Below are 23,075 nucleotides of genomic sequence, written 5' to 3' on the forward strand. Positions count from 1 at the left end.
CAAAGAACTGAGTCTGCTGTGTGCCTCTTGATATTGATCTTTGGAATGGGGATATGTTCCTAACTCATTCCAGTCCTGTCATGCTGGGAGCAGTTCTGTTTGCTCTGATTACAGGGAAGTGTGGTGGAACAAAGCTGGCTTGCAATTGGCGAGGAGTACAATGTAATGGAAGTTCCTAAGATCCTGGCAGCTTAGCTAATGGACATTGCATGTCTTTGTTAGTGTTTGAACATCTGTTTAGTTAGTAAATCCCAAGACGAGTACCTTGCTCTTTCTAGGATAAAACTAATAATGTTTGAACAACTTGTTGAAAATGTTTTGGCCTAGCATCATTAGAGCTAGCTTAGCTGTGTTATAATAAAGCCAAGCCCTTTATTATCTGGATGGATGGATGGGAAAAAATATTTATCATAGCCAAATACAAAGCAGCTGAGTTACTGATCTGAAATGTGTGTCACTTTTACTATGTAGTCATGTTCAAAAGGTCTTTCCAGCCCTTACCGTCTAGAGGAAATTGTCTGATTGAGCCAAAGCATTCTCCACTTCTGAATGCATGGCCAGCCTCTGTTCAGCAGACCCTTAGCTGGGACAAGCAAGTTGCTTACTTGGGAGTGACTGCGAAATTCCCTAACTTTGTTAAAAAAGTGCAGGTATGGTAGATGATGGATGATAGGTGAAAGGAATGAGAAGAGAGTTTATCCTCTTTCTATCAGTATGCTTCTTTCTGCACAGCACTGATTTGGTCTAGCCTGTAAAGTTCCATGGAATCAAAGGAGTCTTTAGGTATAAATTTCAGACCTTAAGTCTAAAGGGGGAGAGGGTCTGCACAAGACCAGGTGTAGGGTTAATAGAGAATTATCTAACAAAGATGTGGTCTCCTAAATGGGAGCACTGTCTCAGGTTGAAAGTTTTGACTTGGATTAAATGTATAAACATTTGTGAAGACGGTAAGAGTAGTTAGAATTTTATGCATCACTGAATAAGAAGCAAGCTGAGTTTCATCTGAATATCTAATGCCAGAATAGTTACTCCTGTGCTTCTCTCAGATCTTAATACTTTTTTTTTAAATGGAAAAATGTCACCTCAGAACCATTTTACAAATCACAAAAGTACTGGATAATTTTGTCTTAGCCTTTCAAACAGTATACTTCTTCCCTTTTGAAATTCTGCAGCCATATTTGACTGTTCTGTCTGTGCTATCCTAGACATCTTTGTTGCTCTTGTTAAGCACATGGCTTGGTTGTCTCTTGGCACTAATTTGTAATCTGCCCTATCTTTTGTCTCTGATTTTTTTTATTTTTTTTTTTTAATGATAAGTCTGAAAAGTTTATAGTTCATCTGAGTATTTGTGAGGTGTCCTCATCTCTTAGATATTTAATGACCATATTAGGAAGCTCTGAAAGCCCAGGGAATCTAGTTTATAGGATTAGTTCTGAAAGTTCAATATGCTCACAGAATTTGAAAAACGACTTGATGGCTTGTGTTTTATGCAAAGCTGTAAACAGGAGGAGAGTAATCAAAGCTTGTCTGGTTCACAGATATGAATGCTTTAATAATATCTCATAGGAAATATGAGAAAAGGCCAGTTATTCAGGTTCATGGACAGCATCTATTCTGGTGAGTGATGGAGTATGTACAAAGATAAGTAGGTCATGCTGTCGTACTACCCTTTCAACATCCTGAGTGAAAATGTAAAGGGCCAACACATACCAGTTCAGGCTGAGGAGTTGATTATATTAGTGCTCTTTCTCTGTAGACAGAGAAATTCTGAGAGATGTTCTGCACAACCTGAGCAAGTGTGCTCCATTCTTAACTGGATTACCATTATATCTCACATCCCATGAGATATTTAGCTATGAAGTGTGTCTGTCTCTGCATTTTTATAGAATCCCAGTGAATAGAAGGACTTTCACTGCAATAACAAGGTGGTAGTAGTTAATTTGTTATGAGGTACATGGATTTTTAAATAGTACAAGGATCTTTCTGTGCCATTTTGATTTTTGTTCTGAGCTTTGATGATGTTTTTCAAACTTATTTTCTGTAGCCACAAAGAAGGCTGAGGTTCGTCAATATTCATATGGTTCTTTAATTAAAAAAAAAAATAAAAGAAGCCAACAAAAATAAAAAAGAAATAGCCCTTTAAGGATTGCTATATCTGCTCTGCAAGGTGATGGAGCCATTATCACTCTTCTGCAGTGGAAGTACAGTGCTCACTTTTGCAAGAAGTGCAGGTAGTTATTTGCTCTGGAGGATGATGCTGACAGTTGGGTCCTTCAGAGGTGATAAATACGGTCTCTAAGGGGAAGTCAGTCTTTAGGAAGGTGAGAAGTAAATGCTGTCTAGGCCTTGTGTATATTTATAGTAGTAATGCTCATATAAATGCTTGATTGATCTCACCTGGGGATCTGGAGCAGCCTGCTTTGTGCTTTGGAGCACAGTGCTGACATAGGTAGGTGGCAGCTAGCTCAGAGCTTGCTCACGTATCTCCATATAGCCCTGTGTCATGCAGAGTAGGCATTCCCAGAACATTAATATTTTTTATTTTAGTTGAAACCCAAGATTCCTGGTTACTGTGAGAGCTACAACAGCACAGACTTTGCAGAAAACCCCAACTGTCATGGGAATCACAGTCAGAGCATGAGAGCTGGCCTTCTGCACAGTTGTCCACCTTTGACTTGCAACTAGTTAGTGTCCCTTGACATTCTTGTCTCTCAACTGGAGAGGCATGGATTTGATGGATGAACTACTTGGTGGATAAGGAATCGGCTGGAAGGATACAGTCCAAGAGTCGCAGTCAATGTCTTGATGTCCAAGTGGAGGACAGTGACAAGCGGCATTCCTCTGATTTTATGCAGGTTTGGCTCTGACACCTGGCAGGATGTGATAGCAGTCCAAGGTGTTTGCTGCTCTGGGTGTCAGTGTGCACAGGTGGAAGCAACTGAGCTCTGTTGGGGGATCCTCAACTGAGCACAGCATCTTCTTGCCCCCTGCACCCAGAGCATTTGTGCGATGATCAAAGCGAGGCAGTGGCTTCTGGGAACTATCACCAAGCATTCAGAAAATCGTTCTGTTTGGCAGCATTTCAGCTTCTTACTTATGAGTCTTCCCTCCCCTGTCCTTTGATACTGTAGGTCTTTGCGTTAAAGTAGGATCTGTGTTTCCTGAGAGAGAATGCCTGGAGGATGGTGTGAAGTCATATGTTGTATGTTCCTGGTATTGCCACTTCAGATGTTCTTGAATCAGCATGTGGGTTCCCCCCTCCCAAATTAAGCAATTTCACTTAAAGAATCATGAGGGGGTTTTGTTTGTCATGTAAGAATATACATTAGAATGACTTTTATTTGCCTTCTGGTTCTTCAAGTTTTTCTCTTCACCACCTCTGTCAGTAACTCCCTGTTTTTATTTTGGGGGTTGGCTTTTTTATTTACTTTAGATGAAAGCTGAGATTCTCACACAATCTTTTGTTTCCATCAGGTTTGGCTTTATGAAAACATCACATATTGTAAGAGCCGATAAGGCCGTACTAGATGTGCAGTGCCCAACGGTGTATCAGACTGTGAGGTGGCACTTTGGGCTGTGCCCATTCTTAACCCACTGGGAGATTTTATATGGTTTAGAGCAGCTCCATAAGTGGTTGTTGGCAATTCTGGATGAGTTCAAGCTTTGAGAATCCCTCAGGAGATTCTTGGTTAACGACTGAATGTTATTACTTGGCTAGAGCTATGTGAGAAGACTTCAGTATTTTTGCAGTGACATTTTGGAACTATTTCAGTTACTGGAACAGTGGATGTTAAAAATCTGGGCTGTATTTTAGCACCAGGGCTTTGCTGAAGACATGGTGGCTTTTAAAGCCACTTTACAAGAAATTCATCTCTGTCAAATTTTGTGCACCTGGTGGTGGTCTGAGTATGAAGACCAAAGATGGAGTGTTTTCGTGCTCCTCTTCATTCATAGGAGCAGACTGAGTCACAGCTGGGGCAGACTTTAGGGGGAGAAGGACTCTTGAGCTAAAGTAAGTGGTTTGCTTGTTAGCTTTCCAGCTCACTGGAGGAATAGAAATACCAGTTGTTATACCAGAAAAATCTGTAGACTTACTCACTGGCATTAATGCAATCCAAAACTTTTGAGAACTTGAACCAGTGCTCCCCCATGGTTTGAGCACCCATCACACACAAGACCATTTAAGGGCCAAATAGGAATTTTACAGCCTTTTTAATTCCAGCAGTGATTCGGAAAGGGCAGACTCTGCCTGAAGGCACAAGTACGGGGCTGCAAATGGATGAGAGGTGCCCTTGGGCTGCTTATTCCTGTAACACTGCATGTAGCTCTCTCAGCTGTAGGTATTATTTATGTTAATATAATTGTCTAATCCTTTTTGGAAGCCAGTAAAGCTATTTCTCTATGCTATTCCCTCTTTACCCTCTGGTAATAAATTCCTCAGGCTGATTTTATGCCACATTTTAAAAATTATTTTTATGAAAGAGCATCTATTACATTTACTGCCTTTTTATAGCATGGAGCAGGATAAATCAGCACATCCCAATCTTGCTTCACAATTATTTATTCATTACTTCTCTTGCAGCCTGAAATCAATCAGCTTTTCTTCTTTGCTTCCATCCTTTCAAGCTAAATATTCCTCTAATCTTCCCTTGTAACGTTAATGTATGTTTGTCATTTTTAGTCTCTTAAGCATTGATTTGATTCAGTTGTCTAATCTTACAAGGTTTCTCATTATTTAATTATACATTGGTTAGCGAGTCAGATTTGCTGGCTCGCTGCTCCAAGAGTCTGCCTTATTCTTCTGTGACTCTTGCCTGGAGCATTGTGAATCCCAGTCCAGGTAATGATGTGGTCTCCAGGACTTCGACAGCGTCCATATGCCTGTCCAGAGCTGCTCCTCCCATTACAACCTTGTTGTGCTTAAGACAAGCAGGAATTATCTTAAATCATGTTTGTGGGGACCTAGAGCTGTAGGCAGGGTACTGCATGGTCCAGCAGCACCCATAGCAGCTTTGAAACTGCCTCCTGTGTTCCTCACTTCAGCATCCTGTAGCAGTACCCTGCAGTGCATAGTAGCTGTAACTTGGCATGCTCTGGCCTGAACACTGTTCTCTGAGATCTTAAATCTCTGTTTAATCCATTTTAGAACCCTAGAAAGGCCATCTGAGCAGATGCTTCTTAGTTGTTTTCACCCATTTTAAGGAGGCCTTACTATTAGTGTAACTACAATCTGTACCTGATGTAACTTTGCCAGCTACTTTGTCACTTGCAGTGTTCAAGTCCAAGATATAGAGTTGGAAGGGAATCTCATGACAATTTTTCTCACAGTGATTACAACACATTTTCTTCTGTTATGTATAGAGACATCAAAACAACATGAGGTTTAAAGAAATATGAAATGTGAATTTGTTCTTTAGAACAGGGAGCATTTTTCTTTTCCTGTTGTCCTGATTGAGAACCTTAGCATTTGCTCTTTGTTTTGCCAAGAACAGATCCTGTTTTCAGGGTCTAATTTCTGGATTAGAAGAGCAACAAAGAGAAAAAGACCCCACCTTTTAATGTCTCAGTGGGGAAAATAAAAAGTCTCAGTTATGCATAGACAGGAATAGAAGCAAGCAATGTGACTTGCTTCCATGAGACACGCTTGCTGTTTCATTGCAACATGGAGCTAATGTACAGAGAAAGTGGAGGGGCATTTCATATCAGTTACACAGCTCATGGACGGAATGCCTGTGTTAGCTTTTCTGTGAGCTGATAGTGACCCCATGCAGTGCATTGTTCCTTTTCTCATTTCCATCTCTTCAGACTTCCAGTTTCTCAAATCACTGGAAGTTTCCTATTGTTTTTTAAATGTGTCCTAAGTTTGCCATAAAGTGACCTCATACTGCCAGAAAAAAAGATTTCGAGACACCTTCAGCCCAACATCTACCATTAAATAAATGGAAGATGCTTACAAATCATTACAACCCTCTGGGAATGCCTGAGTTGAAAGAGAATCACCACCACCTTGGTGGTTATTGATCTCTGCAGAGATCAGTTCGTTTTCATGAGAGAATTCAGAATTCAGCCACTTTTTGTTCTCTGTATTTCGGTGTATAATCATCTCTCATTTGGTAGATGCATGGCAGTGCCAAATCTCTAGTTGTGTCTGTCCAGCGTTTTGTGATTTCATTCGAAGGCAATGCAGACTTTTGTGTCAGATCAGACAGATTCTGCTCTGGCAATGATATGTCTGCCTGACATGCCCCATTGCTCCTGCAATCTACAGCCGAACCCTCTTTATGTCATTCCACTGTTCCTTTTCTCATTTCCATCTGTTTGTCATCCTGGAGTTTCTTGAACAATGGAGACACAGTGATTGCTTTTGAGATGCGTCATAAGCTTGTCGTAAGCATTTCCTTTCCTTTAATAGCCCCTTTTGCCAGGCAGTGCAGTTGGAGGAAACAGTAAGGGGAGTTGACAACTTATCCCAGCTGTTCTGCTGATGCAAATGCCAGTGGCTCTTCTGCATGTTTCCCCGCTCACTGTCCACATTGGTTTTTCTATTACTCTTGGCAGAAATACTGAGGCCTGTTATTGCAGCCACTGAAAACTAAGGGGGCCTTGTCACTTCATATGTTAGAAGAAGAGAGATTTTAGCACTGGGGAGATGAGGAAAATAAGTGCTTGTACTTTAAACGATTACTGATATAAAATCTAAGGCAAAAACTTACTCTTGTTCTGAATTTTGCATGCTTCACCCTTTCCCTGTTCATTGAGGTAAAATTCATTACCATAGTTGTTAGCTGTGAAAAATTATATTCACCGTGGAGTTAACTCATGTGGCTGGATTTAAAGTCCCAGCTTTATTTACAGCCACTAAATGTTTACCTCAAGCTGTGATAAAGATCTTATATCTCAGGGCTCCAAGTGATTTGCAGAGAGGTCAAGTAGACATAACATACTGTCTTCCCTGCAAAGCCTTCTTGAGATGCAAAGGGAGGATGCAAGTGCAAAAAGCACCTGCCTTCTGTAGGAGTACCGGGAGCCGGCTATCACCAGGGTCAGAGCACAGCAGTGCTGTGACCCAGCGAGGGTGGGATCCTTTCACCTCTTGGAGCTGTGGCTACTGCCCCCCTCCCAGTACAGAGTAGCTCTCTTCTTGCCTTGAGACTGCCTCGCAGCGGGTGCAGAACCATGGTTTGACTGCAGCGTATTCACCCTTGTACAAAGCCCTTCGTGAGTGATACTGCACAGGGTGCAGAAGTCATTCACTGCCATCTCTTTCTCTGCCCCTTCCCTGCTGTGGTTTCTTTCTCCTGGGCAATTTTATAGCTCTCGGCCTTCTTGAACCAAACGTGGTGAGCGTGACCTCAGTGAGATTTTGTTGCATTATTTTTCCCCTTTCCCTGGAATGAGGGGCTATTGTTTCCTCCTAGAGAAGTATAATCGACACAGTGCGCGGAGGCCAAGTCACTATGTGTTTGACCCTTTGCCTTGGTCACTGACCCACATTTCATTCAAACACGCTGGTAAATAGTGGCACTTCTTATGTCTTTAAGATTTATGTAACAGACAGGAAAGATTAGAATTGAAGCTATCTTTTACTATTTTGGGGCATGGGCAGCCTGCCAGTTTTACTTCTTGAGGAGCAAGTGTTTAGTTTTGTGAGTATGAAGTGTGTGACTCATTCTCCTCCTTGACATGCTTTAATACATGTACTGAGTGGTGATGTACATGAGGATGCATTGAGGCTCTGCTTGAGCTGACAGCACTTGGTACACTTTAATCTCACACGTGGAAAGAGGAAATGAGTTAATCTGCAGTTAAATATAGAGGTGATGAAAGAGGTGGGAAGGGGAGGGGTTGACTCTAATCTCACTTAGGTTGGGGTCAGTCGAGAGTAACCTCTGTATCTGGATGGTATTACTCTGGGGTAAGTCATATCTCGCCTCTGCAGAGCTGACAATATTAGCTAATGGAAAATGGCGACAAAGTGAGAATGTGCCTTAAGCTCTGGCATCGCTGCAGTGTTGTTCTTTCTGTTCAATCTCTACATATTGGTGACACTTTTTTCTTTTTCTTTCAAGAGGTAACCAAAGGATCATAGAGGTGAGCAACTACACATTGCTGAAATTACATTTTAAGGACCAAATTTGAGAGCAGATTAGTCTTGATCTACAAGCTTGGTTCTCTGTGCGTGTCATGAAAATATACCATGACTTTGTTTCTTTATTTTGCAGTTTGTTTGTTTTTTGTTTATTCCCGTCTTGGCTTTGAGCTGGGGATGCAGAAGAATTGAGAAACCAGGGTGCCTCCTCTGTAGATATCCCCTTCTCTTCTCCTTGTTTGTGCAGATGTGTTCTTGAACTCTGTGTTAGATGGAGAGCTACCAATGACCATTCTCTCCAGCTTCCTGCATGCCTATGCGTTTTTTAGGGGAAAGGCTCCATTGTTGTATGCCTTACTGGTATATATTGGCTGCTTCTGAGCAGTTTTCTCTGTGAAGTGCTGCTGCTATGTTGCCTGCTGGTGTGCCCAACCAGAAAGACAGCCACACCTGAGCGAAGACTGGTGCTTTGTACCAGCCTGGCACTGCTGCCACACAGGGCATATTGCCCGCAGTACACTCAAGAAGGGGTGAAATGGATTTTGCCAACTCATTTGGGCAAGTAAAAGGAGACTTTTGAATATGGGCTGGACAAACCTGAAAGAGGAATTTCAACAGCAGCCAAGAGTTGCTTCTTCTGAGAAGACAGCTTGAGCTAATCTGTTATGTGCTGGCAGTGTTTTCTCAACAGAGTTGAACCCAAGTAGTCCATGTAAGGAATTTGCATTTGGGAGATCACATACTATGTGGGTCATGTTTGTTGAGCAGTGGGTGAGGAAAGCCACTGGTTTACATAAGCTCGCGAAGATGAAAGGCCTGTTGGTTGAAAGAGTTCATTTTTATATTGGAGAAAATCTAAACCTGTTTATAGAGATCGAGATCTACCCTGGAATGTACTTGGGCCTCTTTTGTTGACTTCACTGGGAATCACATGCTTTTGCAGGATTTGGCCTTGCATGTGAATTAGTAACAGCATTGCTGTTGTCTTCACTGTTCCTGTTGGCCCAGAGCAGTATGATGTCAGACAATCCAGTCTGTAGACACAGGCTGAACTCTGGCCATCTGTCCCTAAGCAGTCCATATAGGTTGCATACAGTTTGTTTGGTAAAGTCTAATAAGCTCTTCACAAGCCAGTAACATCAGAGATGGCTTATCAATATCAGGCTGATTCTCAGTATTATTATTAATTGTAATCAGCAAAATGCTACCAGGATCTGACCTTTGCTGCAATAGCTGAGGGTGGCAGTTTTGTTGTATTTGATACTTACTAAGTTAGAACTTTCAAGATGGAGTGGCTGAGATAAGAAATTTTAAAAGATCTGTTGGTAACTCCTCTTACCTGAACCATAAGTCTTAACGACTTCCCGAGTGGAATACCAAGGACAAGCATTAACTGTGCAAACAGTTACTCAGGTTGAAGACGAGGACCCTTGTCCTTTCTTCCACACTGCTGCTTGATGCTGATGGTTGACTTCATTTACAGTTTTGCCAGCTGAAGAGTGCATGTGAGCACTGTCTGATCAGCATCAAGAAAATAGATGAGCTTAATTTATTCACTGGTTTTGTGGTTTAACTTGGTGGGTTCTGCTTTCTGCAGGCTGTGGAGTGCTCACACTGGCACTTCTGCTACCAGCACTGTGAGGAGTGGTAACCTCCAGCAGGTGGGATGGTGACAAGCAGATTTAAATGGAAATGCCATCAAAAGATGGGTGTTGATTTCCAGCCTTAGAGGCAGTATTAAACCAGTGAAAAGAGCATTGTGCTGGGAAAGCAGGAGCCACAGTTTGTTCCTGGCACTGACCCTGGTGTTATGTGATCAGGTCAAATCACTTCTCTTGCACGCATCTGTTTTCCCTTCATCTGCCTTGTTCATTTAAACTCCTTGGAAAAGGGTCTGCCTTATGTGGACAATGGTGAAATAATATTTTTATCCCGCTAGTCTTACAGAGCTGCTTAAAGTTGTTGTTTGCTAAATGGCCTTTAGATCTGAGTATTGTTGGTTTTTTCACTTCTTTTCAACCCTTTGCTTTTCCATGGCAAATCTGGCCTCACGCTGATGTGTTTGATTATTTTTTCATTACCATTGTACTTGCTTTGATTTTGCAGCTCAGTGCCCAAAGCACAGGATGCTGTACAAACAACATGGTGAAGTCAAGCAGGGTTAGCCTCTTTCTATTTTTACCTTAGAAAAAATGTGAAACTCCTGTGTTTCTTTTGCTTGGCACCTCCAGTTCCTGAGCTCAAGGCTCTGTGTGTGTGTGTGTGTGTGTGTGTGTGTGTGTGTGTGTGTGTGTGTGTGTGTGCTGCCCTCCTGCCATGTTCAGGTGTGAGATCAGTTGGACAGTATTTTCCATTGCTGCCTATGGGGGTACTAGATGCTGTGCTGTCTGCTTGGTTGTGTGTGAGAGCAAGCTGTGAAGTATAGAAAGTTAATGCAAGTGTAGCAGCATGCTGAGCTGATGTCCATGTCTACAGTGTGTTAGTTGTGACTAGGTGCCATTACTAGGACTCACAAGTGTACACTTGTCTTGCTGGATCATGTCTGGCCACTGTCTGTGACAAGGAATTTTCTCTCGTTTCTCACCTCTCCTTTTTGATTTTTGGCAGCATTGCTTTCTCCATGGGGATGCAGTCTGAGTGTGGCCTATGTCCAACCCTTTTAAGAAGTGCCAGGTTACTGGCTGTTGATCTGAGAAAGGAAGAAAGAGCAGGATAGCTTGATTCTGCACTACTGTAGTGTTGTCAGCGCTGTATCAGCCTGAATAGAGCAGCCTCCAGAAACTCCCGTCAAAATGTGGACCTTGGTACTTTTGTACTTTAGGCTCATCCCCTTCTTGTTCTTGCTATTCCCTTCCCATGTCACTCTGAAAAGCCGCTTTTGGCAGGTTTGGGTACCAGGGCAGACTAAGGCTGTAGTTTGGTGCATCATAATTACAGACTGCAGTTTCTCTAAGCCAGGGTGATTTACTTGAGTGAGGATCTGAACACCCTAAACTCCAGGAGTGTTTAGAGTTAGGGAAACCCCTACCTTTGGGAGGGCGTGGGAGACAAACAACCCCACAGGAAACTCCTTTATCAGCACTGTGGTGAGGGGTTTGATTTTGCGATGGGTTTTTGTTTTCTGCTCAGTTTGCTTGATTTCAGCACTCACCTGTTATATTGCTGCATTCACTCAAAGTTACCAGGTGGGAGTGCTCGTCCAGTTTTATGCTGCTTTTTGTAGCTCACCAAAGCAGTTTGGTCACTGTCAGGGGCCCAGTGTGCTGCCTGCTTGTGCTGGAAGAGTCCAAGTACCTCTTGCATTATTCAGTGGAAACTCGTTTAGCAGAATTTTCTATTACAGTGGATAAAGCCAGAACACAGCTGAATACTAACAAAATTAAAATTAAAAAATGTTGAAAACTTTTTGGCAGTGTCCTTCATCTCTGATACTGTCAGCTGCCCTACTTTTGTTGCCACTGAAAGTAAGGGAAGTTTTGTCACTAACAGCAGTAGGTATAAAGTCCAAACTGAATCCTTGTGTGAATCCTGCATTGATTTTTCACCGAAAAAATAGCTTCTTATGGTCCTGCAGCAGTTAGTGTGGGGCACATTTCCAAGGGGAAAGTTCAAATGTCGAGTGCTCTCTTCTAGACTGGGGCACAGACCAGCCATAACCTGCATCCATATTCCTCTGTCTTGCTGCACTCCATGGCTATATGCCAGGTTAGTCTTAGTTGTAACAACTCTAGGCACCGGAGGAGTTTTTATCAGTTGCTTTTTGTGCCATTTACTCTCTCCTCCCCCTCTCAACCTAGCTCTTAGGCCTTGTGATGAGTAACGAGTTCTCTGCTTTGGGCAGCTTTTGGTAGCTGGGACTCTGGCCAGCTTCAGCCTTTTGCCAACTCACAAGGACAGGGCAGGTTGGGAAAGCAAACAAGCTGTAGTTAATGCCAGCAGGACAGCTTCTTGTATCACAGCAAAAACAGGGCTCGACCTTGCTGCTGGAGTATTAACTCTGTCTTGGTGCATACTTTGGTCAACTTTATAGGAAATTTTCTTCAAAGAACTAAATAAGCCTTTCAAAAGTGAGTCATTTCACTGATCCCTTTCTACTTATTGCAGATGGAGAAACTTCTAGACTGTCCTGGACAGAAAAATTTGTTTCAACTTGTGTTTTCCTAGAAGTAGTCGAAGTTATTGAAAACTAGCCTGGTTCTAGGCTCATTGTTTGCAATATTAATGGGTCTTGAAAGAAGTCTTGAAGCTTGTAAAAATATCACACTATTGGAACTTTGTGAGTATATTCTGAGATAGTGCCTAGTACTAGGCAAGGTCCCTGATAACTCTGAGAGTTTTTACCTCTGAGCATCAACTTCTGTTTTCTTCATGTCATGTTTATGCCCTACCTGCACTCTTATGAGGACATTGCTTATTGGCTCACAGGCTGGTTGTACCAGGCCTTTGGAGGTTCTGGTCTTGTGTTGCTTGTAGAAAGAAATATTGACTCCACTCCCCTCAGAGCTTGAATAAAACACACATAAGGATTTGTTCAGTCATCCAGCATAGGCATGAAACTTTTCTAGTTGGTCTCTTCAAGTTCTTTTTGAAGTTGTTGAATACAAAGAAGTATGAAGAAGGCAGTGTAGATAGAGGCTGAGTTGCCCTCTGGAGGAAACTCTCCCTCCACTCAATATGGAAGAAGCTTCGGGTGAGTGGCTGACTAGTTCAGCCTGAAAAATGATGTGGTTAAAGTTGAAGGGTGTCACTACTTGCCTTGTAAATGAAACTGCAAAGATATCTCACTACAGCCAGGCTGCTGTTAATGTTGTTGAGTGAACCAATAAAGCTGCACAGCCACCTATCAAATCAATGTCAAATCTAACCATTTAGACTTAATGTTGGTCTGGAGTTAAATAGTCATGTTTAGTAACCATCAATACATGCAAAAAAATAAATTGTCCTCTGTGAATTCTGCCTCTGTAGCTGTCAGTCTAGCTGTGTACCAAGGAATTTGTCTGAAGACAACCTCATGTATGTTTCTTAGTATGTGTCTACTATGTGTCCTTCTTTCTGAGGGTTTTTATTCCTGGCAGTGGGGAGTTACATTTTGTGGCTCTCCTTACCCCTAGCTCTCAGCCCAGGCTCTGTATGGGACAAGCCTATCCATGCATCAGGGATATCTGCATAAGATGTGTATTCACATCTCTCTTTCTGTATCTTGCAAACCAGTATACTAAATTAAGCTGAAATCAGCAGTGATTTACATTAGTAAACAGACTGTAGGTTGTAGGGAGGCGTGAGTATTTGTGCTATTCAGCTGTCCTTGCTGCTTGGGGGGGAATCTTTAGCATAAAGGCAGGAAAACAGATGTGGTTTCAGCTTTCCCAGGAGACAACCGTAAATACTGGCTCTCACATAGGGGATGCTAGGATACAGATCTGGTCAGGGTGCTGTTTATCCTAACTTCCTGCATGGTAAGCAGGGGGAATTGCTTCATCTAAAAGTAACATTATTTCTGTGAATGGCTGATTGCTTTGGAACAGCCCTCTTGGTAATTGTGTTGGACAGCAGGACTAGTGGCACTAATAGCGTTTTCTTCCTCTTTGACTTTTGTAGGTATGTGCTGTTACATAGCAGTTGCACGTGAAGAGAAGACGGAGTGGAAGTCACTGTCAGAGGATCCTGTCCTCCTAAGCCGGGCCTGAAGAGCTCAGCCAGCTGACTGGCGTGAGTACTCTGAATGAGTGGGGAAGCAGCATGTCACTGTGAGACCTCATCCCAAGTTGGGGCACTAAAATCCCATCTATATCACTTGCAGTGAAGGAGTTTTTCTTCCTCATAGCAGCCTACCTGGGTGGTGCAGCAAAAGCTATCTGTGGCAAGAGCACCACTGTAATACAGGGGGGGTTTTGGTAGATGAGGCAGTCAAAAGCTCCCGTTCATAAGAGAGGATCAAGCTCCAAGTGCTATTTTTCTGGCGAATCATGGATGCATTAGATGAAACATTGTAGTTCCAACAAGGTTTAAATTCACCTTTGCCACCATCAGATGTGTTCCTTGTTTATTATCTGCATTTATGACATCCTTTACTGTTTATTTTGGTGCTGCTGCTAGAAGAATATTTTGTGCCTCAGTCTAGGTCAGAAGCATATGGAGGTAGTGGGATTTTGGAATTGGTTAGGCTTTAGGATAAGGACCAAAGTTTAGCAGTTGGCCTTGAATAGGCTGCAAATGCAGGTTTAGCACTGGTGCTTGTCCATATGGCAATAATGAGCTGGATTCATTGCCTCCTCTGTAAGAGGTCATTGGGTTAGGTTTGAGTGGATGTCAGGATGTGCGACTTGACTTGGTGTAGGTTTAGAACAGACTGGAGCTGTCGGACTGGGATTGGGGTTTGGAGGGGGAATATGGAGTTGATGACATAAGATCAGATCCCCAAGGTGCTATTGAGGTAGATGTAGGGTAGCTGCAGACACAACGGCTACAAATACTGGTGAAGCTGATTTGCTTTCTTTAGAGGAGATGGTGTGGGGGTTTTGGTACCGTATAGTCTAAGATTAAGTCCTGGTGGAAAGAGGCTTGACAGTTCTTAGATAAGGTTTGATATTCTTACTTGCCTAAGGCAGAAGTGTTTCAGCCTTTGAGAACTCTGCATTGAAGCAGAAGTTTTAGACACGATCAAGTCTGAGGCTCACATGTCAAGCTCTTGAGACAACTTTTTCTCCCTTAGGATGACTCTGAAATGGAGCCTGTTTGTGATCAGGACAGCAAAGGTCACAGCAGCAGTTACAGAAGACTGAATCTCTGGCATCCCAGAAATAGCAAATACAACTCTTTTGGATTACTTCTCTCTTTGTTTCTAAAAAGGCTGAAAGCATCAGGAGAGCAGTCTCTCCTGTCTTTCCCCTTCCCTTTCCTCTGCATGGATGCTCCAGTGGTCTCAAATTTCAGCTCTGTATGATCATCTCAAGTCCTTTCCCATATAACACTGTACCTGATCTTTGTTTCTATGCCTGTGTCACATCCATACTGACATTGTGATTCTCAGGGTTTGCTTATATCTCTCTTCTTTGCCAATACAGAGCCCTTCCAGTAAGGCTGCATCAGTCTCTTGGGTGCTGAACATGCAGAGGCTGTTGATAGCATCACTGTGCTGTTTTTTTTCTATGAATTAGTCCTCTCTGAGGAAGGAAAGTCCAGGCTGTTGGAGAGGAAGCTGGAGAAGCTTTTGGGATGTATCAAGCCACATTTTATGTCGTTGTCCTGCTGCCTTATAAGCAAAATCACATGAATCCTGCTGTTGAACTTGTTGATTACTTGGGCCATTTCACACCATTTTATGATCCTGTGCTTTGCCTGCAAAAGGGAGGGAAGCTCCCTCTCCTCAGTTTGCCTGCTTTAGATGGGAGTATGGTACTAGCCCCCATTCCAGGTTAGGTGGAGCTTTAAATGGCTCTTCTTACATTACTTTTTTACATGAGAGAAAATATTTGCCTTTCTGTAGTCTGATGACTCTTTTCCTTTATTTGAAGGCTCATGGGAATTCACGGAAGTGTTTGTATACCATGCTATTTTGCATTTGTTGTTTTTAAAGATATAATTAAAGCATTGCGTCAGTTTTTAATGCAACCTGCAATTCATGCTGCAGATCAGCTATTCACTTCAGATCTTTAGTCCAGGCATCTGGCACTTGGTGGAGACAAAACAGTTCTGGGCCTGACAAGTTGGACCAAAGGCATGGGGTTGAGGGGAATATCTAGCCTGTGCCCCAGGAAACAAAGTAAGTCCATGAAAACACGGTGAGGAAACCTTGACTATATCTTTTGCTGTCATAGGTGGAGGAGGCAAAGTGTGGGAGAACTCTACTAAGCAGGTCCTCTAATTGTTTTTCCTGCAAAGGAGCAATCTGCTCTTAGTGCATGTAGAAAGCTGTTGCAGAAGCTGCTAAGGAGTTGCTGTTCTCACTGATGGCCAGGTTTTCCAGGGCCTGATGGTCAATAGCTGTTGCTTTATTCAGTTCCTGAATTCACTGCTTCGAGTGAGTTCTGAAGATTACTTGGGCTGCTGTAAGGTGCAATGAGTCCTCCATTCGCTAATTCCCTGGAGACAGAGCAGGATGTTTTCTAGAGGAGGGCATTGCCCAGCATGTCATTTTGTCTCCAGTCAGCTGGTCACACCAGCTCCACGCTGGCTCTGCCCATCTTAGACTATAAGAAGTTTAAATGGTGCAGCATGGTGCCAGAAACTAGAGCAGTAACAGTGAGAGTGAGTTTATAGAAAGCAGGAAGATGGAGTTTTCATTTTTTCCATTGAACTTTTGGGAACAGATGGAGAGTCAATGAGGCAGAGATGCTGGAAGGGACAGCGTGTTTCAAATGTTTTCCTTAATGTCTTCCCAATCTGCTCATAGATTCATAGCTCCTGCCTGTTCAGTGTAGGGCAGTTAGTGTGTGATGTGAGCGCTTCAACGCCCCCAGGCCTCCAGAGGTGGATGTTCCCCAAGGCCTGTTGAGCTGTGGTTTTTCGGCTAAGGAACTTAGGACACAAAGGGTCATGGGAGCAGTTCATGGCCTGATGGGCAACGTCTTTTTTTACTTCATTCCAAGTCACTATAGTGGTGGACTTTCTGGATAGAGACAATGACCCAGGAACATCTTGACTGAGCCTGGTACTGATGCTAATAGGCCAGGCCTGCCTCTCTAACTGGCTTATGTTGGGGGTATTTTTGGTGTTTGTTTTCCTTTTTGTGGGTTTTTTTAAAATCTGATTAGAAGCTAAGAAGAGTCTAATCAGAGCCCAGGAACTGAGCAGCAGTCATTAGCATTACTTAGTCACCCACTTGCTGTTCCTTTGCTCTGACAAGAAATGTTGGTGTGGTGAAAGGGGACAGGAGATCAGCTTTTGTCTTCATCTCCTTGAAGAGGTTCAAGCGTATTTCCTCTCAGTACACCTACACCAAATTGTTGCCCTTAGGGGACAGATTTAGTCAGTGAGGCCTTCAAAACTCGGTGGCAGCCACAGTTTGAGGGAGAATAATCAAAGAGAAGGGGGAACTTAAACCCTCTTTAACTCCCCAACGACTTTCAGCTGTGAACTGTGAGATATGATTACTCTCTCATTAGCTTTCATAGTTACTAATGTAACTGGTTAATAATTCCAGCCAGCTGGCCAAGTTAGAGGCAAATCCAAATTTATACTCAGCCTGTTTTTTTGGTTTTTTTTTTAGGCTGGATCTCTAGTCATTAATGACACACACAGCATGTACATTGGGCAGAACTGCTGGGTCTTAATTTCCATGAGAGCGTGGGCTTGTCTACTGGAAGGCATGTTGCTTCTTTTAGCTCTGTAGTTCTGTTCCTGGAGAACACAGGATGAACAGTGGGTAGCCTGATTAGATATTCACTTGTCTTTAGCAATTAGGAAAAAGCATTGCAGAAAAATACTGATATGAAGAGAGCGCACAGTCTGAATTTTCTTTGCTGTTTCTGCTAGTTCCCTTGTTCACTGCATCCTAACTCCCATTTTTACCCTCGACAGTCTACCAAATCATTGTAATTAGAAGAGGTAGTAAGCTTGGGTACTGGCCCAGAGATTGTAATAAATATCTGAGTATTTTAAATAAGAAGAAAAATGAGAGAATTCTACAAAAATCAGCTTCCTTGCACATCATACAGGAGATGATTTTGTCCTGGCTGTACCTTCAGGTTAATTTAAGCTCTGCAGCACAAAGGTTTAAGAGCACTGGTAAACAGCTCGTGCCATTGCAAAAGCTTTTAATATTGATTGGGCTGTATTCTGTTACCTTGCCAGCCAGTGGTGCCTTTCATTGAATAAGGTACTGCTGGTTGGATCAGTTATGCTGGCTCTGACCTAAACTAAACTTGTTATACACTCGAACTGTTGTTGACGGCCTTCTGTAGTAGACGAACAGAGCCTGGGTTTGCCTGCCACACACACAATCCAGTATCACTGAGAATAATCCTTGTGTCTCACACCCCAGTTTGGCACATGTGCCACAAATCACGCATGCAAGTTTTTGCTTCCATTTTGCCTGAGTGTAAATGGTAGTACAAAGTGCTGGAGATACTTGTGTGCAGGTGCGAATGCATGTTTTGTTGGTTGCATGCTGTAGTGGCAATTTCCTTAGGACTTGGATAAGCATAGCTGAGCCCTAAATTTTTCCCCTGTAGTGTTGTATTTAGCACATCCTGAATTCCACTACATTACTTGGACCAGAGTCAGCAACTGTTCAACGTAGATGGGCAAGGTTATACTTTCTTTTATGCATGGGAGTTTAAATAGGTCGACAGCTGGGAGAAACTGCTACTCAGGTGGCTGCTAGACAGCAGATCACTCCCAGTTTGTGTTGGTGTGAGGCAGTGCTTTCCAGCTCAAGACAGCAGCAGGAGCCATGCCTCTCATAGAAGTCTCCCTTAAGATGCTGTTGATCCCAAATCCTGGTTAACTGTAATCCTACCAGGTAGTATTTTTTTCTGTTTTAAATGAGAGATCACTAGCCTACAGCATATCTCTTATCTCCAACGGACAGAAGGGACACTAGGACAGTTCTTCAGTCTTCAGCAAGGAAGCCAAGTGATGCATTTGCTTTTCTCAGCCATTTGAGAAAATTTTCTAGCAGTTTGTCTTGTAGTCCGTGCTGTGTTCTCTGTACACTTAACAGGTTATATGCTTTCACTGGATTAATACACATTATTACAAGGGCCTCTTGCTAGCCCTTAACTACTTCTGCCCTAACGACTTATTCCTATTGGCAGATCAAGTTCCTATCTAGAGCTCTTAAAAGGCTGTATACATCTTTACAAGAAGTTTTGCTTGGTCTCTGGTGAGAGCCTGAACACCTTCATGCCATGTAGATTCAGCTGTGAGTACTCCCTGAGTCCTTGTGCAGTTGCACTAAGGTGCCTGGCAGTTGTGGGGGCTGCTGGCAGCAGTATATCATTCTGGGGTGACACTGATTCCTGTAGCTTTCACCTGGGAGGACTGACCTGCAGAGTTCAGGCTCAGGTCTGAGGCATCCAAGGGGATCTGGGTGTTGGGAGCTCTGGGACAAGCTAGGGCTCATCTCTGATAACAAGGAGGGTGCTGTAAAACTATACTAACCAGAATCTGGGTGGCTGTTTTGTAACAAAGCAGAAGCTCCAGCCCAGCAGGGTGAGGTTGTGGGTGAATGAGTTTGTGCTCATTCATGGTACTGGGTGGAACCCTAGCTGCAGTGTGTTAACTTTGGCTGAGTTTTGTTTTGCAATTCAAACCCTAGAACTCAGAGGGAACTCAAGGAGCATGATGTAAGTTTGCTTGCCTTCCTCCTCCATCGGCAAAACCAAGTAAGCTCAATCACTTTTGCTAACCATCTTCCAGATCTATCAAAAGTACCTCATTTTTTAAATTGCATGTCACAGCACCTCTTTGACCTCTTCTGGTGGCTGAGAGGCCTAGCCCCATGGCATACTGGGTGACATATAAGAACTTGAATGGCTGTGTGACATTTATCAAAACACAAAAACTGTATGAATTGTGCAGCAAACTTTCCAGGGTAGCTTATAACTGGAACAATCCACTCTCTCTAGTGAAACGATTTGCTTATGACTTTGGTAGCAAAACAGACTCAATGAGGGTAGCCTTGTCCAGGGGCCACTACAGCAGTGATCCAGAACATCCTAGAACTGGCATCTGCCCCTGTTATACCAAAGACTTCTTTTGTTGCGCAGTTTATTTTGTCCCTTTTGCTAGATGTGATGTCTTTTGCAAAGACATGGGTATTATGGGGGGAAAACCACAGCAGTGGTTGTGCAGCAGTAGGTGCCAGGAAAATTGCAATGTGTAGTATGCTATTACTGCAGGTTGATGGTAAACCAGCAACACTCCATAGAGCTTTTTATCCTGCACTCAAGGTTGACTTTGGAAACAACCAAGCTATGTGGCCATGCAACCATGCAAAGCTTGCTGGCACGTTCTCCCTTCACCCAAGTGGAATAGCAAATTCTGTGAAAATTCAGTTTTCTAACCTAATAGTTGTCTGTAGCAGAAATTCCTCCCATCATGCCGCATTCATTGAAGATTCTCTAAGCTGGTTCCTGTAAAGACTAGAAGTGTTTCAGACCCCAATCCTTGACCTGAACTTTCCTAAGTTTGGTCTTGAGCCAGGCTCTGGATTGTTCCCTACTTTGCCTCTCCCCAGGTGCCATTCTTTTGATCACTAGCTGTTATTTTTACAGTATGGTTTCTACTCTTTCAACATTTTAATCACAGTCATTTTTATTACCTGAAGACAAACTATCAGAGGCTTGTTTATAAACCCCTACGACACAGCAAGCAGGGCTTACAACTGACACACTTTTGTGCGGTCCAGGCTCCACAGGAGACTTGAGGGAGATCAAGGAGGTTATTTTCAGGTGGTGAGGGAGGTCTCCTGTTGCATACTGTTGTATGAACAGGTACATTTCAAGTAGCTGGTGCTGGTGATGACTGCACATCTTACTCTGGACAATGCTGTAGGCTTTTTTGTTGGCTTTCCTGGTTTGTTGTTGGAAACAACATGGGTTTGGGTTGTTTTTTTGGGGGGGGTGGGGGACAAGTTGCAGAAGGGACAGTAGGGTCTGACTGTTCAAAACATACTGTTCCCCATCCTTTATTGTGACTGTTGATATGTCTGAAATAATCTTCCTCCTCCTCCACCCAAACACACCTACTTTGAAAGGGGCTGGAGTCTTAACCTAGATCCAGACCTGAATTTTGCAAACAGCCTCTTAAATCTGCTGGAGTAAATGAAAACAAAACCCCAGGTACAAGCTCCTCAGTGTCAGTCTTTTGGGATGTGGTAGTAAATGTGGGCTCAGAAGCCCTTTGTTTCCTCTAATTAGAACTACCAGTGGCATGTTCACACTGAGGTATGGGATTGGTCATAAATGAAGTGAGATAGAGCTGTGTTTTCCAACCTCTTCTGGCCCCTTAGCCAATATACCAAGTCAGAATTGTGCCTACATTGGCTAACAATGCTTCATTTGCTGGGAAGCAAGTATTGGGGTGCTAAAAAGGTGTATTGGGGAGTAAAAAGGAGAGCTTGCGTTGCTGACAACCTTAGTCAGCATTTCACATTGCATCATTATGGGTTTATGTGTGTAGGTATTTGAAGACCTTTGTTCTATGTCCTTTACTAACACTTTATTGAAAGAATCTGAATCTAGAGTAAGCGTTGACCCACACAGTAGCCTTTGCTCTACGCCCTTATGCAATCAGCAGCTCTTGCCATCTGTGTTGCTTTCTAGGTCTTGTTTCAGTGCTGACATGCTTGCCTTGGAATAATTTTCAGTACATTTTCCCAGTCTGTGAGTTTGGCAGCAGATCAATGCCTGTACATGCATATTTGAGGAACAAAAATTCAGAGACAGGCTGCAGACAGAGACGCTCTGGAGTGTTATTCATGAAATCCAGCAATGTTTGGTGCACTGGTTGCTGTGGTCTGGTGACAAAGGACATTACCAAGACACTTGAGGGTCTCCTTCAAATTATTTCCACTATTAAACTATTGCTTGGTCTTGCACGAACCAACCACCAAGGTCTGATTTCAAGAAGTCTTGATCCCAGTGGTTTGTTTTGTAGACATTTACTGTGGAAGGAAGCATGATCCTATGCTGCTACTCACCTTCCTTACCAACAAGCTGCCTGGGCCTGAGGATGTATGAATATACCCTCACTCTCCTAAAAGCTGGCACCAACTTCACTCCAGTGCAAGTCTTAGGCTATCTAAAGAGAAACCAGGCTGCACTGTGGTGGGGACATTCCACCCTAGGGATACCCTAGTAGAGCTTGTGGCTTAAAAGCTCCTTTGATGCCTGTTATGGTGCCCATGGGGCAGGCATATAATATGTAATAGCCATGCAAGCAGTTAGTTTCCCTTTGTGTCATGTCAAATATTTATGCTACAAATCTCAGCTGCCAAGTGCAGAAACTTTAGCTGCCCCTTTAGCTCCTATCCATTGAAATAAGATCTGCCATGTCTAGTGCTAATGGAAATACTCCTTCCTTGACGAGCAGATGTTGCCTGGTTTAAAAACAAAAAAAAAAAAAGGTGCTTTTTCAAGTACTTTTCCCTGTACTTTATTATATCTTCAAGGTCTGCCTGTCCCTTCCCTTCTGAAGGGCATCCCATGCCTATGCTACCATAGAGTGTCACCTCCAAATTTACTCTCTTTCCATTCCCTAGCTCCAGAGCTGCAGGAAGAGTCAGTGTCTTTCATGATGACAGTGGTAGGGGAGTGACAGGCAGGCTGGGTGGGGGTGGCTGATGGTGAGCAAGCCTGGTGACAGGATGGGGTGACTAAGAGCCAGCTGGCTAATTAAAGCACAGCAGTAGGACGAGCAAAGTATTTAAGGGTGCCAGAGAGATGCCTCCACAAATTTCTTGTTACACCTCAGCAGCCAAGTAACTGGTTTCCTTAACTCTTTCGTGCCTCTTACGGAGTGAAATCAAGGGTCTAAGAAAATGGCACCATTAACTGAAAAGCCTGAATCAAGGTAAGGACACCGGTATGGTTTTTTAGTCACAGTCATAGGTAGCTCTCTTAGAACTGCTCTGAGCTGAACTTCCAGGGCTTTACATGGCACTGGTATATGCTATGGCACTGATAATTGGGTAGGTCTGTTGGGGCAGTACATACTGATGTTCAGGTTGCTTCTTTCATTTGGATATGCTGCTTGAAAAGATAGGAGATACCAAGGTAGTCATTACGTGGGTTTGTGTTCTTACTAAGGGAAACGGGAAGGTCTTTGCCTCCTTGCCCTAGTGACTTGATCTTTCTTCTGACTATTTTTATGGCAAGGAGGGATTGAAAGCAATTCCCGAATGCTGATTCTGAGGCAGTTGCTAAAATGAAAGTGATGAGAATGGATGCGGAGTTCTAAGCGATATGTGAATTTGGTTACCTGAGGCTGGAGGAGTCAGAGGGAAGTGAAGATGAGGATGTAATTTTCTGCTATTTATGGA

At 43.1% G+C, this 23,075-nt stretch overlaps 1 protein-coding gene across 48 annotated transcripts in view; it reads left to right on the plus strand.

Annotated features, from left to right (window-relative positions):
• The window catches only part of SORBS1 (sorbin and SH3 domain containing 1), a 215,667-nt gene that overhangs the window by 116,143 nt on the left and 76,449 nt on the right, over positions 1-23,075 (plus strand). For all 48 annotated transcript variants that reach the window (XM_030488187.1, XM_030488185.1, XM_030488198.1 and 45 more), the window contains one exon: positions 13,688-13,798. The gene's annotated coding sequence lies outside the window, so the exon portion shown is untranslated. The remainder of the gene's footprint in view (positions 1-13,687; positions 13,799-23,075) is intronic.

The sequence above is a fragment of the Strigops habroptila genome, chromosome 5, assembly GCF_004027225.2.
Source record: "Strigops habroptila isolate Jane chromosome 5, bStrHab1.2.pri, whole genome shotgun sequence".
NCBI lineage: Eukaryota > Metazoa > Chordata > Aves > Psittaciformes > Psittacidae > Strigops > Strigops habroptila.